This window comes from Mixophyes fleayi, chromosome 3 (assembly GCF_038048845.1).
Source record: "Mixophyes fleayi isolate aMixFle1 chromosome 3, aMixFle1.hap1, whole genome shotgun sequence".
Taxonomy (NCBI): domain Eukaryota; kingdom Metazoa; phylum Chordata; class Amphibia; order Anura; family Limnodynastidae; genus Mixophyes; species Mixophyes fleayi.
This window is the reverse complement of record NC_134404.1, coordinates 288,749,178-288,764,273: the sequence shown is the minus strand read 5'-3', so window position 1 is coordinate 288,764,273 and position 15,096 is coordinate 288,749,178. Positions and strand designations below refer to the sequence as shown.

General features: G+C 38.3%; 1 long non-coding RNA gene across 9 annotated transcripts in view; it reads left to right on the top strand.

Annotated features, from left to right (window-relative positions):
- The window catches only part of LOC142144649 (uncharacterized), a 466,443-nt gene that overhangs the window by 21,576 nt on the left and 429,771 nt on the right, over positions 1–15,096 (top strand). For 8 of the 9 annotated variants that reach the window (XR_012689763.1, XR_012689758.1, XR_012689761.1 and 5 more), the window contains exon 2: positions 8,616–8,904. This is a non-coding gene — a long non-coding RNA (uncharacterized LOC142144649). The remainder of the gene's footprint in view (positions 1–8,615; positions 8,905–15,096) is intronic. The other variant, XR_012689760.1, reaches the window with a different exon arrangement.

Sequence of the window (15,096 nt, the reverse complement as noted above, 5' to 3'; positions counted from 1 at the left end):
TCAACAGAGGAATAACGATTTGCAAGGAAAATCAGTCTTGCAGCAGTGTGCAAAATAGATTTTAGGGGTTTGAGTCTGTTTTGGGGAAGACCAGCAAGGAGGGAATTGCAATAGTCAATGCGGAAGATAAGTGCATGAATTAAGGTTTTAGCAGTGTCTTGCGTGAGATATGTGCAAATTCTGGAAATGTTCTTTAGATGTATGTAACATGATTTAGATCTAGAGTCAATGTGGGGCAAGGATTACACCTAGGCAGCGAGCTTGTGGGGTGGGATTTATGGTCATGTTATCAACAGAGATAGAAATGTCAGGTATGCTCTTGTTGGTGGATGGTAATATTATAACTCTGTTTTAGAAAGATTAAGTTTGAGGTGGCGAGAGGACACACATGGAATAATTAACTTTTGAAGTACACTAATATTCTTTAACCAACAGTCTAAGCAAAATTTTACACTGAACAATCTAATCACTTTCTGCGTACACTAACAATTTCACATGCAAATCAACTTAAAAACTAATCACAAAACGATTACCTGTGTTACAGTTTATCCATGTGGTATAGCAGGAAAGAGGGAGAGAGATTCCTCAGTGACTTTATCTCAGCAGCAAAAGATCCCAGAATGCTTGTGTGTGTCTGTTTTACTCTTCATCCCCAAAGGTGGTTGGAGTCTCAGTACAGAAGGACTTGGCCTTAAGACATGTTAATTAAGCAATGACCTAAGTAGCTCCTATTTCTACAGGAGAGTAAGAAGGTTTCTGCACAGCTCTGCTGGCCCCCTGTAAATCTGTGATACTCTGTACCCAGACGTGTGCTATTGCCGCACCTTTAATACTGCGCAGGCACAGTCTGTGTCTGAAGACACAGTGGGCATCATGTAATTAGCTACTGCTCACGTGCCAATCGGCACATGTGCAGTCTGCGTTTAAAAACGCGCCAATTCACCCATTCCTAACAAGATCTCTGGTTACTGCTGAGGAACATCATTGCTGGCGTTTGCCCATTAGTAGCATGTTCAGCATTTCAATAAAAATATGAAATTTCAATTTTGCCTCCTAGAATAATTATTGCTTTTTGATTTAAAATGATCACCAATTTCAGGCCACCATACATAACTTCTAGCTAAGACCATATTTTTCTCTATGCTAAGATGGCCTTCATGCAATTTTTCCAATATACTTCTACAAATATTTTTCCAATATTCTTGTAGACACTACTAGTAGACCCACACATTAACATTCTATGACATACAGACCGTTGATCTCTTCTTTCTGATAATCTCTTGATACAATGGCCTTGTTTTGGCCAACCTTTAACTGTAATATCATAGACTTTAGATAATACTGGACAATTTCTGGTGTCTTATTTGATGACAACATTCGTTATTGGAAGCTGCCCTACCAATATACACATTATCGTGGTCCGCTTGGAAAAACTTATCAGCTTGTTGTAGAAGGGATCTTGGCAATTTATCAGCATTGCCACAAAGTTGCTTTCCTTTAATTTCAATTTCATCAATATGAGCTCCCAAGAATAAGGACCATTTTTGTTATCTGGCAGCTGTCATTGCAGGAACTCCCTTCTGAGGTTTGACACAAGAGGTGGTTGGTCTATGACCAATATGAAAGTATGTCCCATGTGATCAGTTTCCATATCTATTGAAAAGCCTTTTCACAAGGTGCAGACCATTTCTATGGTGCTCCCTTCTGTGAGAGAGCATTCAGTGTGTGTGATACAGTAGCTGCACAGTTTATTAACACCAAGAAAAACCCCAATTTTAAGAGTTTTTTGTTTTAATAAAATAAGTCAATTTTATTTGAGGTAGAAATTTGTGACAATTCACTGGACCTACATAAGATCTGAACTGGGCCACAGTTAGAAATTTCTTCCTTCAAGAATTCACATTTATCTCGATTAGCTCTCAGGCGATGTTCGTGTAGTCTCATAAGTACACTGTTAAGTTTTCATCATAATTTCCTATAATGATAATATTGCAGGTTAGTATTGAGTACCAGGTATTCCTTGTAATAATACCTGATCCAAGTATTCATGTTTTTTTGCCAAATTGCTTGAGCTATTCCAGAGACAAGATGGTTGTTTTGAAAGAAACCACGTGTTGATTGTCAAGTATTTTTAAAATATCTTTAACTTCCATTTGTAAATACGCTTGTGTCAGATCTAATTTTATAAAGCGATCTCCTCTCGACACAGCTGAAAAGATGTGCTTAATCTTTTGTAGCAGATATTGCACTGTGTGCTGTGCTGGATTAATTGTTGTTTTAGGGGGGAATTTAATTCCCCCCGAAGTACCGCTGTCCGTCGTGTAAAACCTATTACCGTTATTACGGTAATAATAACCTGGCTTTCTGCTCGCGAGCAAAAAGCCGGCGTTGAAACTACCGCAATAACGGTATCTAAGCGCACTATTACCGTAATAATGGTAATAGTGCGCAGGCCGTGTTACTTTTTACAGTAACGCGGCCAATTGAATTACCCCCTTAATGTCTTCACATATGCAAATGCTTCCGGCTTTACGTTGCTTCAAACTATGGGAGCAGCCAATTCAATGCATGCTACAAGTAACAAAATTCACAAATGTTCACATTTTTTTCAGCCAGCCCTGCCTCAATCCTTTGCTGAATAGTGTATCTAACAGGTGGAGTTTTGTGAAATTCCATGGTAGCTTTTTTAGCTAATACAATGCTGGCTTTTATTCATTTATGAGTCCATATCCCTTTTTCAGTTATGGGTTGTGCAGCAGTTAACTAGTGATTAGATAATAATTTAATAGTAGTGTAACTATTTGATGCTTTAGTCTCTTTTTACGACATTTCCTACATGATTTATCTTTACTCCAACAGTGACTGGCATCCTGTGAGGTCTGCCCACATAGAACACAAGACATTCTCTGTTTAAAAGACATTTTGTGTGCCATATTTTAAACTTTGGGGCATGCTTTCTTGCTTTCTCCATTGAAATTACAATAGACACTGCACGGTCTAATGTTAGCTCTGGTTCAGATTATAATCTCGTTTGGATACATTTATTACTACGGATACCACAATCCAGCCTGTCTCCTTTGCATCGGAGAGACACAATCCAAATTGTCAGTGTTCAGATAACCGCCTCAATTCTCCTGCATAAGTAGGAATACTTTCAACTTTAAATTGATTTCTTTATAAAAATGAAATTTCCCTGAGCTGCGAGCAAAAAGCCGGCGTTAGAACTACCGTAATAACGGTAATTACGCACACTATTACCGTAATAATGCGCAGCCCACGTTCCTTTTAACAGTATCGCCCTTAGGGGCATATTCAATTGACGGCGGAATTGCCGAAAATCCCGCGGTCCGCAAACTATTACTGTTATTACGGTAATTGCGAGCGGAAAAAACGTTAATATGGTAATTTACTCGCTGGATTTTACCGTATTACTTGTATTAGTTTTTCAGCTGCGGGATTTCCCAACAATTGAATATGCCCCTTAGGGGTGTATTCAATTGACGGCGGGATCGCTGAAAATCCCGCGCTCAAAAAATATTACCGTTAATACGGTAATATCTCGCTGGATTTCAGCTGCGCGCTGAAATCCAGCGAGTAAATAACCGTATTAACGGTTTTCACGCGCAGGATTACCGTAATAACGGTAATATTTTTCGAGCGTGGGATTTTCGGCGATCCCGCCGTCAATTGAATACCCCCCTTAGGGGCGTATTCAATTGTTAACGCTAACAAACGAGCGCTCAAAAAATCTTACCGTTAATACGGTAATTACTTGCGGAATTTCAGCTCGCGGCCCCCTGAGCGGCGAGCTGAAATTCCGCGAGTAAACTACCGTATTAACGCTTTTCGCGCGCAATATTACCGTATAAACGGTAATATTTTTTGAGCGCTCGTTTTTCAGCGTTAACGCTGACAATTGAATACCCCCCTTAGTGTTTTCTGATTTGTAGAGACTTGTAACATTGTTGCAACAAAGTGAAAATCTAGCAGTAGTCTGTCTGCCTACTACATTCCTTTGTACTAATTAGGGAAGGCAGGAGGTTTCAAACTGAACTTATATGTCCACTGAGATCTTTAGCTTACAAGAAGATAGGTTAGAAACAACATTAAATATGTACTTTTTTTCTTCCAGAAGCCAGCAGAAAAAAAATCAATGCTAATTTGCAAATCACAGTGCTATATTTTTAGGATATACATTTTAAAAACAATTGTGTAGAATTTTAAGCATGGTCAGAAATCTTCATGTACTGTTAGTGCCTGACCATATCTAGTGCATACTTTAAATGTGTGCTGTATATGATATGTATGTGTAGACTAATAGTGAAATCTGGAGGAGCATTTTTTCATGGTCTTGTATAAAACTGAGAATTTTCTAGCTGCTGTTTTATAAACAATTGCTTTTTACATTAATCATAGATCTAGTAAAATTAATAGAATTTATGGGGCGTATTCAATTGTTCCGGCCGGCCGGCGGAAAAACGAGCGCTCTAAAACTATTACCGTTTATACAGTAATTACTCACTGAATTTCATCTCGCAGCTCCCTGAGCTGCGAGATGAAATTCAGCGAGTAAACTACCGTATTAACGTTTTTTTGCGCGCAATATTACCGTATAAACGGTAATAGTTTTAACGCGCTCGTTTTTCCCGGCGGCCGGAGGAACAATTGAATACCCCCTATGAGTGCTATTTTACCAATCCTGTGCATGTATGTAATATTATTTAATTAATAATAATAATAATATTTAATACACTGTTGTGGCACTTTGAGAATCTTATGCACTTCATGTGTTTGTGTGTGTGTGTGTGTGTGTGATGGCAGACTTCAAATCAGCAGACTTTCATCAATCATATAGTCTGAAGACAGACACTACCCTGAGTAGTTGATGCTCTATATAATGCAATATATAAGGGGAAATTAAATTGGGCGCGTTACTGTTGAAAATAACTCGGTCTGCGCACTATTACCGTTAGTACGGTAATTTTTAATGCTGAACTGGGTTATTAACGGTAATAGAGCTCAGGCTGCGTGACTTTCAGCAGTAACGCGCCCAATTGAATTCCCCCCTTAGTGTTTGTGCTGAATAAACAAAATTGGTAATAATGTATTCTGTAACTCATTCATTGCTGTTCAACACCTCCGTCTAATACAGGGTGGATGGTTATTCCGGCACATATGGATCCTTAAGACTCCAGCGGGAAAACAAAACAATAGTAAACAATACAATGACGTACACTGTGTGATAAGTAAATTCCTTCAGATACCTAATGTTGGTGATTATGAACATTTTGGACAATATTACACCGATTTCAGCAGGTGGTTGTTGGAAGCAGCAAAATTTAATATAATGTTGGTTAGATCAGGTGTCAAGCACACTTTGTCCTCTGTCTTGCCGAATTTTCCTAAATTGTTTGAACTTCAGAATAGAAAGCAGACTAGCTAATAGTATACATTACTAGATGAGGAAAGTAATATAGAATCCAGTATTATTGCAGGCACCTGTATTAATGGAATGATACACTATGGACATTTATTACATTCTGCTCTCCTGGATGCACTTTATGTATTAACTCTAGCTAACACAGAACAAATAAAAAAAGGAAATATGTAAATAAATCAAAGGAAATTAAACCATTTTGGCTTGTTTTTCAATTGTACACCCTTCAATAATGTTTCTAATTCTGGCTACAAAAGTAATTTCATAGATTTGCAAACATCACCACCTTGTGGCCACTGGTTGTATTAACACAGAAAAAAGTGCCAGGTGCTTCCAAGGCAAATGAATTCCAGAACAATATTCTAAGATCTTACATAAATGTAAGAATAACTACCCACATCTGTTTAGAATAACACAGTGAGTAGAGGCCATAATGAGATGTAAGACTCGATAGGTATCCTGTTGTGCCACAAATTCAATCATTTTGCCCTGAGTCATCAGACCTTGAACTAATGGTTTTTATGTGCATATAAAAGTCATTTGAAAACCAAATTCACAGTTGTTGGTGCTGTTTTTTGTTGTTTTTTTTAAAAAAAAAAAAAAAAGATTAGGTGGAGTTAGGTGGGATAGGGTGAACTCAGGAAAGTGAGGTCTCCTTGTTTAACTTATCTCACCAAATTCCTCCAAAACTTAAGTTAGACAAAAACAATAGATATACAAAATCTATATTTCATTTAATTGTTAGGGTTCACTTTTAAGATTTTTGTGTTTTTATATCTAGAAAGACCAAGATGGGCATCCAAAGAGCTAAAATAGTGCATTATACCTAAATGTGCATAAGTATGTGATCTTCAGTTCCTCTCCAAAGGAGAAGGACACCTTAACCCCAAACCCTTGGGTCAAAGGATCTTCCGATCCCCCTTGTCCGCAAGGCTATCTAGTGGACCCTTTACAATGGGATCTGCCGGAGATTCCTCAGGGCCTAAGTCTTCATCTCTCCCTCATGGCAGACCCTCAGCGAGATTCAAAGGAGGAAAGGCTAAAAGACTGCACATCACCTTCAAGATTTTCAGGAACAGGTCAACTGCACCTCTTAAAATTCAAAGTGAATTTCAATTAAAACAGTGAAATTAACAAACACATAAGGAGAATAAATAGTGCTGTGTATACAGCCCCAGTCATTGGAAGGAAAAGTATTTTTACCCTCTGCCAGAGGGCTAGAGCAAAAGAAATGTGTAGAGTGGGAACAAAATACAGTGTAGCACAGAATACCATATCTTTAAACCTTGGGCTCACCACTTTGGACTGGAGGTCCAAGGTAGACTAATCTATCATAGGGGACATCCATATCCTCTAAGAACAGATACTACACTTGATCTTTGTGAAAGTTTCACTCAGGGATACAGCTTCCACCATTTGAGGAAGAGGGCAGGCAGTTGGTAGCACTAGGTCCACCCTACTTCTCCAAGATCTGGGGAACAGTCGGTAGCGTTCGTCTATCCAGTGATGGGAAAAAAAGCAGTGGAAAGTGACAAACAGTGAAGAATAATAAATAAAGAAGTGTGAATTGTAAAAGTATTCCAAAAAGTGAGATACAGTGCTCAGTGCCTTGATGAAACATGTGTGTTCATCACTTCTTTGTGTGTTTCAAGCAACTGGGTCATTGCTTCTTGGGCATATAGTAACCCAGGTTTTTCTGCTTCTAGCCTTCGACCAAATGACCAGGGAGGCCTTTTCATGATCATAAGGTCTTCTAAGGCCTCCTAGCACAGTACTACGCATCATCTTAGCCTAAAAGCTGAGAAACAATATATATTTTTATTTTTTAAATACCAAGGTGTGAAGCTTCATGTCCAAGGTGCTCAGAGCAGAAAATAGTGCAAAGTGATCAAGGTATCACCAGATCTTCAGGAGAAAGGCCCATCCCCAACCCCTAAAACGATAAGGCTGATTAGGGGGCAAATGTTTTTGTGCCAAGTCTCATGTAGGCCCCTTTATACCTGGGATCTACTTAGGCTTACCCCAGGGATCTGGAACAGTTCAGCTCCCCCTGAAGAGGAAGCCTTCAGAATCTTCAGTAGTGGGAGCTCAAAAGCCACACTTCATCCACTAGTTTAGGTAGAGGGATCTATAAGGTCTGATTGACTAGCCTACCCAAAAAGACAAGTAGGTAGACAAACGCAGATTAAATAATAAATTATATTATAGATAAATATCTGGTATAGCCCCAACATTTATTTCTGCAATTTTTTAATATAATATTTATTTTGCCCTAGCCAGAATGCTAGGGCAAAATAAATGGAAAGAAATGTGCAGTGCTAAAAGCACCAAAAGTGCCATTTGTGGATGTGAACCATGTGATTACAAATTCATACCAGCATCTTGGGCCTCCAGCACTTTGGCCCCCGGCCAGAAAACCAAGTGATGCTGCCTCACCTCCATGGTGTGTTTTTAAACCCAATGTCTACAGAAAGATCTGTACTTGATCTTAACCAAAAGGCAGATACACAATTTAAGTTAAAATATATTGTCTAGATTTTTATTACCTTATTAACATTATGGATAAAACGTGGGTTGTGGCTGCTGACAGTGGGTGTAAGTCATGGTGACAGCTCAGTTCATCTAAAAAGGTTGCGCTGGGTGAAATATGTCTTCATGACTTCCACCATCTAAAACACAGTAAGTAGCCTTCAAAAAGAAGCTGACTATTTCCACACAAAATTAAAATATACAGGAAACGTTGCCACTTACTGCACCTCGGAATTGTGGGTAAGATGTGATTTCAATCATTTTTAGGGGGTAAATTTATCTAGCTACAGGGTTGAAAATGTGGAGATGTTGCCTATAGCAACCATAAAAATTCTAGCTGTTATTTTCTAGAATGTACTAAGTAGATGATACCTAGAATCTGATTGGATGCTATAGGCAACATCTCCACTTTTTCAAACCCGCAGCTTGATAAATTTACCCCTAGGTATGTTTCATAGGGAACTCTTGGAAACTACACAAAAATAATTTTAGTTTAAAATAAATGTTATTGACAAATAGGTTTGTGCAGAAGTCCGTTGTACAGCACTAAATGTGGGCCTGACTGCTACAGACACTCCCCTCTCCAAGTAAATTAGAGCCTGATTTATTTATCAATTTTTTTATACTTTTTTATATTTTCTTTTTGTAGCGAGATCTTAAAGCAGTTACGTTCGAATTGGACATGCCCCATACCTTCATCACCATGTTCACCCCAATGATGACCATCATCACCATGTTCACCCCAATGATGACCATCTCAATGGACCAATATGCTGCCTGCAACACCCAGCCTAGGTGCATGATACTACCTGTAACAGGACTCGGCAAGCAATGCCACCTTCTCAGCAATGACACGCGCAGCAATTGACTGGTACCATTACTTCTGCAAACGCCGTCCTTCATCATTCCCATTTTGACTTTTTTCGCCAGGTAAACAAGTAAGTAAATGTAGACAAACATAACAACACCCATCCACTCCAGTGTCCGTTGCTCATCCATCTATACACACATATTGTATCAATGTGCGGATTATTCAGCCTGTTAATATCTAAGCTTATTTTACTAAGTTATTGCGTATCTTGTATGTAAAATTCTGAATTACTAGCGAAACGCTGTTGTCACCAAACAGGATAATAATTTATAGAATATATATTACATATTCTATATAATTATTTTTTTTCATAATTATATATAAATCACGGAAATATAATTATATCTAACAATTAAAATGTAAAAAAGAATATGTTCACAGAAGTGATGCCTAAACTGATATTATTGCTAATTGGCTTGCTGTATTTAATGACAACTTTTTTCCCCCCCAAGTCTCAGGAATAGGGTTAAAAGTAGAGGTCAGACAAATTACTGTAATTTAAATGTTTTTCTGAAGCAACATTTTGTATTTGCTATATTTATCCCCTTAGTCACCAGAGGTGTTTTCTTGCGCCTAAAAAAATAAAAATATAAAATAAAAATAAATAAGGTATATTAGCAGTCGTCTGAGATTCTCGTGACTATGAAACACTGTCTATCAATGTCATGTTTTACATACCACTACTTAGTGAAAGATATAAGCAGAAGTTGCTCTGCTCAAATCATCCTTATTTTGCTGGTCATTTACATTTATTAACATAGATGGGGTTACGGATTACTTAGCAATGGTATTATGATGTTTCATCTAAAGACTTTAGTAAAACACCATATGGCCAAATTACCTTCAGACATTGTAGAATACATATATGAGATTACCATACCATAAGGATAGTACACCTACTGGTGTTAAGAAAACGCCAGTGACACCACATGTCATACGTGATCATGTTGACATGCAGTTGTAACCGGTGCTTGAACTTGTGGTCGGGGGAGGGAAGGGTGCCTCAATAGAGGACACTCCTTTAACCCCTGTCCAAAAGATGCCCCCCCCCCCTGCGTCCAACTGTACGGGTAAGTGGGTATGGTGTCATTGGAACCAATAGGGCATCCCCATACCCATTTACATGCTTCTACTAGCATTACAAAAATGCTTGTAAAAGCCTGATTTTTAACGCCACAGGGTAAAGGAACTAAGATTTATCAAAGTATCTCTCAGGTATGGGAGAAATATTTTTTTTTCCCCTCAAAGTGAAATTTTGAACCCTATATAATTTCCTACAGTGCATGCAGCTCTGCATCCCCGGCTGACATGCTATCAGTGTGCAATGTGATCCAGGCTCCGCAGACTGTGAGAAAATTGTTGTGTCTCATCAGTTACAAATCAAATCAGCTTTTGTTTTAGAGATACCTAAGATGAATGTATATTTGGATTCTGTAACTGTAGAGCGATTTGAAAAATAGATGATTGGTGTCATTTCACCAGCATGGATCATGTTCCTCTAATAAGGTCATGGTTACTGTTGTAGATGTGGTGATACATGGTGGGATCAAGAAAGAGGTGTTGTGACCCAGATGTATGGTCAGTCCAAGAGATGGCCATCAGCACTTCAGTGGGTATCTGTACTGTAAAGTGCCTGCACACTCCTACATCAGTGAAATGAACACTACAAGGTGAAGTAAGCCTTTATCGATTTGCTTTAAGGCGGTTTGTTAGGCCACGCAACCTAATTCCCAATAACCTAGAACTAGGTAGCTATATAGGATCCTCATGTCCACCATAGTAGGACTTTCCATAGGGTGTCTAGCCCATGCTGATGTTAACTGACAATGTTTTTGAACTAAAAATATACCTACCTTGCAGGGCTGACCACACAGAACACACTACTTCAGCACATATCATTTTTAAATACCTTATCAACCAAATACCTCCCACGCACATCCCCCCAATTTGCAGCCATTTTAAAGTGGGGAATGAAAAAGTTCTAAACTACACTACATTAAGTGTTGTTGCACCAGCTGACCTGAGAGCACACAGACCATGAACAATATCTGTAGTTTTACAGATCTGGCTTATTCAGGAATAACTAATTAAAAGACAACATATTAATTTTTCTATAAACATTTACATTTGCTGCCACCTCCCCAATGATGTGTATGTCTGATACTACCCAGGTCTCGCTGCATAGATCCATGACCTTATGTGCTAAAATCTGGGGGTAGAGGATTGAAGTGTGAAGGGTGAGTAATATTCTTTACTGCCAATTTTATAAATATTTACTAACACTTTAATGGAGTAATTGTAAACTGTGGCACAAGTGAATATATAGTAGAAGCATCTAGAGGAAAAAGGTGATCCAGGGACTGAAGTAGGGGGCTCATAAGCCCAAAACCCATTGGTGCTGCAAATGCAAAGTGACATTTGGTATTGTTAGATTTCGTCCTATTTTTTTGTACTGCAGTTTTTTTTGTTTTTGTTTGTCTGACAGGTGAACATTTGACTTTTTTTTTTTATCTTTTAGGAAATAGCCTGATGAATGGTAACCATAGACTTGTGTAGGTTCTGACAGAGCAGGTTGAGTTTTTTCTGTCCCTTTAAAATTGGTGGTGAGGCGTTCTCAGACTCTTAATAGCTTGCGGTGGCTAGCTTTGCTCACTTGTCCATTGAGACAGTGTCTCCTTATATGACAGAAAGACTAGACTGATATAATATTATTGAAATTAATATACAGTTTGATACGAACATACAGTGCTGGATTTACAGCTACAAAGTTGTGGCATCTTTCACCCAACCTACTTCTTCATAAAGGGTTGTAGCTATAATAAGGCAACCTAAGACATATGCTTCAGACAGCATGTTTTCTGGCTTTGTGGTTCTGCCTCACAGCATTGGAGTCATGAGTTCCATTCCTGACCATGGCTTTATCTTTGTGGAGTTTGTATGTTCTCCCCGTGTTTGTGTGGGTTTCCTCCAAGTGCTCCAGTTTCCTCCCACACTCCAAAAACATACTAGTAGATTAATTGGCTGCTATGTGTATGTTAAGGAATTTAAACTGTAAGTTCCAATGTGGCAGGGACTGATGTGAATAAGTTTTCTATACAGTGCTGCGGAATTAGTGGCGCTATATAAATAACTGATTATGATGATGTTTTGGGTGGCAGCAAAATAAAAGCAATTCAACATCCTGCAATTTTCTTTATGCAAAAGTCTAATTAGTTGTAGTTGTTGATAGTAACATATGTAATAACACTTACTATATGGGGGGAATTCAATTGGCCGCGTTACTGTAAAAAGTAACGCGGCTTGCGCACTATTAACGTTATTACGATAATAGTGCGCATAAATACCGTTATTACAGTCGTTTCAACGCTGACTTTTGCTGCGAGCAAAAGCCCGGTTAAATTTACAATAATAACGGTAATAGGTTTAGCGCGGCAATACTCTGGGGGGAATTGAATTCCCCCCTATATGTCTTTCAAACTACATACAACTCATGTACAGATGCTTATTGTGTAGAGGACATGTGCGCTCCATTTGAGTTACCGCCACAGAAAGGCTAAGCGCAGCCCTTCCTCTACAGAGCCAACAATAAGACTGCACTTCAGGTAGAACACATTGGAAGTTTACAGAGGTTCTCAATGCACAGAAGGTGTAATGATCTGTCATTAAAATTAAATATTTTGCTGCTGTTGTTGCTCCTTATTGTTGTAATGTTGCACTCAGAAAATAAAAAGTTATAAAAAAAAGTTGTAATTTCTTTACTCCATTCCTGTAAGGACAGATTTAAATAGTTGCTGTTGTGAAATGCACCTCTATATCTATAGGAAATGAGCTGTAATTGTGTTTTTGCACATGAGGCTTGTGAGTCTTGTCGCTTGCCCTGAGGACAGAGGACATTGTTAATTATTGGAACAGGAAATCGGAACACTGTTGTGATAGTATTGTTAATTATGATACACATATAAAGCCCTATTCACAAAAGTAGTGTAAAGAAGGAATTCAGTGAAGAAATGTATTTATTTTTGGGCAGAATCTTCTCTATCCCCATCTAATTCACATACCGTTATGGGCAATAATATTATAGAATGACACAAATATTATTTTTCAAAGACTGCTGCATCAGTTTTTATGATGGCAATTTGCATATACTCCAGAATGTCATGAACAGTGATCAGATGAATTGCAATTAATTTCAAAGTCCCTCTTTGTCATGACAATGAACTTGATCCCAAAAACAGCATTTCCACTGCATTTCAGCCCTGCCACAAAAACACCAGCTGACATCAGGTCAGTGACTCTCTCGTTAACACAGGTGAGAGTGTTGATGAGGACACGGCTGGAGATCACTCTGTCATGCTGATTGAGTTAGAATAAGAGACTGGAAGCTTTAAAAGGAGGATGGTGCTTGAAATCATTGTTTTTCTTCTGTTAACCATGGTTAGCTGCAAGGAAACATGTGCAGTCATCATTGCTTTGCACAAATAGGGCTTCACAGGCAAGGATATTGCTGCTAGTAATATTGCACCTAAATCAACCATTTATTGGATCATTAAGAACTTCAAGGAGAGAGTTTCAATGGTTGTGAAGAAGACTTCAGGGATGCGCAAGAAGGTCCAGCAAGCGTCAGGACCGTCTCCTACACAGCCATGAAAAAAAGAATGGTGCCGAAACATCCTCTAAGAGCAACTTCTCCCAACCATCCAAGAACAGTTTGGTGATGAGCAATGCCTTTTCCAGCATAATGGAGCACCTTGCCAAGGCAAAAGTGATAACTAACTCCAAGCATTGATTAGGCAAGAATGGGCGGCCATCAGTCAGTATGTGGCCCAGAAGTTGATTGATATCATGCCAGGGAGAATTGCAGAGGTCTTCAAAAAGAAGGGTCAATGGTGCAAATATTGACTCTTTGCATAAACTTAATGTAATTGTCAATTAATGCCTGTGACACTTATGAAATACTTGTAATATTACTTCAGTATACCATAGCAACATCTGACAAAAAGGTCTAAAAACACTGCAGCAGCAAACTTTGTGAAAACCAATACTTGTGTCATTCTCAAAACTTTTGGCCATGACTGTAGACTTATTGCCCATCCTAACATTATATCAATATGATAGGATATTTACCAACTGGTAAAACTGCAAGCTTTAGCAGAAATTATATAGCCAAATTGCTGATTCATCTAATGAACTGCCATTCTTTGTGTAAATGGCTAAAAAAATTATTTTGGCATTACTAAAAAAAAATGGTGAAAAAAGTAAGTTTTTTTCCAATTGCCAAAGATCATAAAAATATATTTTTATCAGCTATTGCCACAAAGATAAACCTACTTTTTTTTCTTGAATATGGCTTATGTTAGAGAGAGAGAAAGATAGATTTAATGTGTTCCAGTTTTCCCATGATAGTACCTATTTTTCTTCCTGAAAGTCTGTGAATTCTGGGAATATAAGTATTCTAAATTAGACACCTGATGCACACTGAGTAAAAGAAAATGACTAGACCAGTGTTGGCTAACCTGGGACACTCCAGGGGGTAAATGTATGAATCTCCGGATTCTTCATCTCCGGCGTGTTCAGCCTCTTCAGCGCTTAAATTTAAAGCGGCGCTGCATTGTAAAGGGAAACTTCACTTTACAATGCAGCGCCGCTTTAAATTTAAGCGCTGAAGAGGCTGAACACGCCGGAGATGAATAATCCAGAGATTCATACATTTACCCCCAGGTGTTGTGAAACTACATGTCCCAGCATACGCTTCCAGCAATAAGCTGCTATATATTAGCAAAGCATGCTGGGACTTGAAGTTTCCCAATACCTGGAGTGTCACAGGTTAGCCAACGCTTCACTAGACTTTTAATGACTATGTCCCAAATACAAATGTAAATAACTGAGTGAAGCAAATGTTGTTAGTTGTGTAAATCAAATGCTCCACCTAGTGGTAAGATTTGGTAATTATGTTACCATATAATCAGTGATACCAGGACGATAGCCTTGCTTTTTCCATTGTAGCCATAGCGGTGTTCATATTGTTCTATTGACAAACAAAATCTATAGAAGCAGCTATTTAAACTGGTATATTAATGCCATCTAATACCTTGACATTAAACAATTGTTAATATACGGTATGTGTATCATGTAATGTCATCACTTATAATCACTTACCCTTCTGTGTATCACAAGATATTTTAAATCATCTCAAAGCTCTATAAGAATCCCTACAAATGTCTTTAATAGATATATTACCCCGTATGCAATACAAAGCATT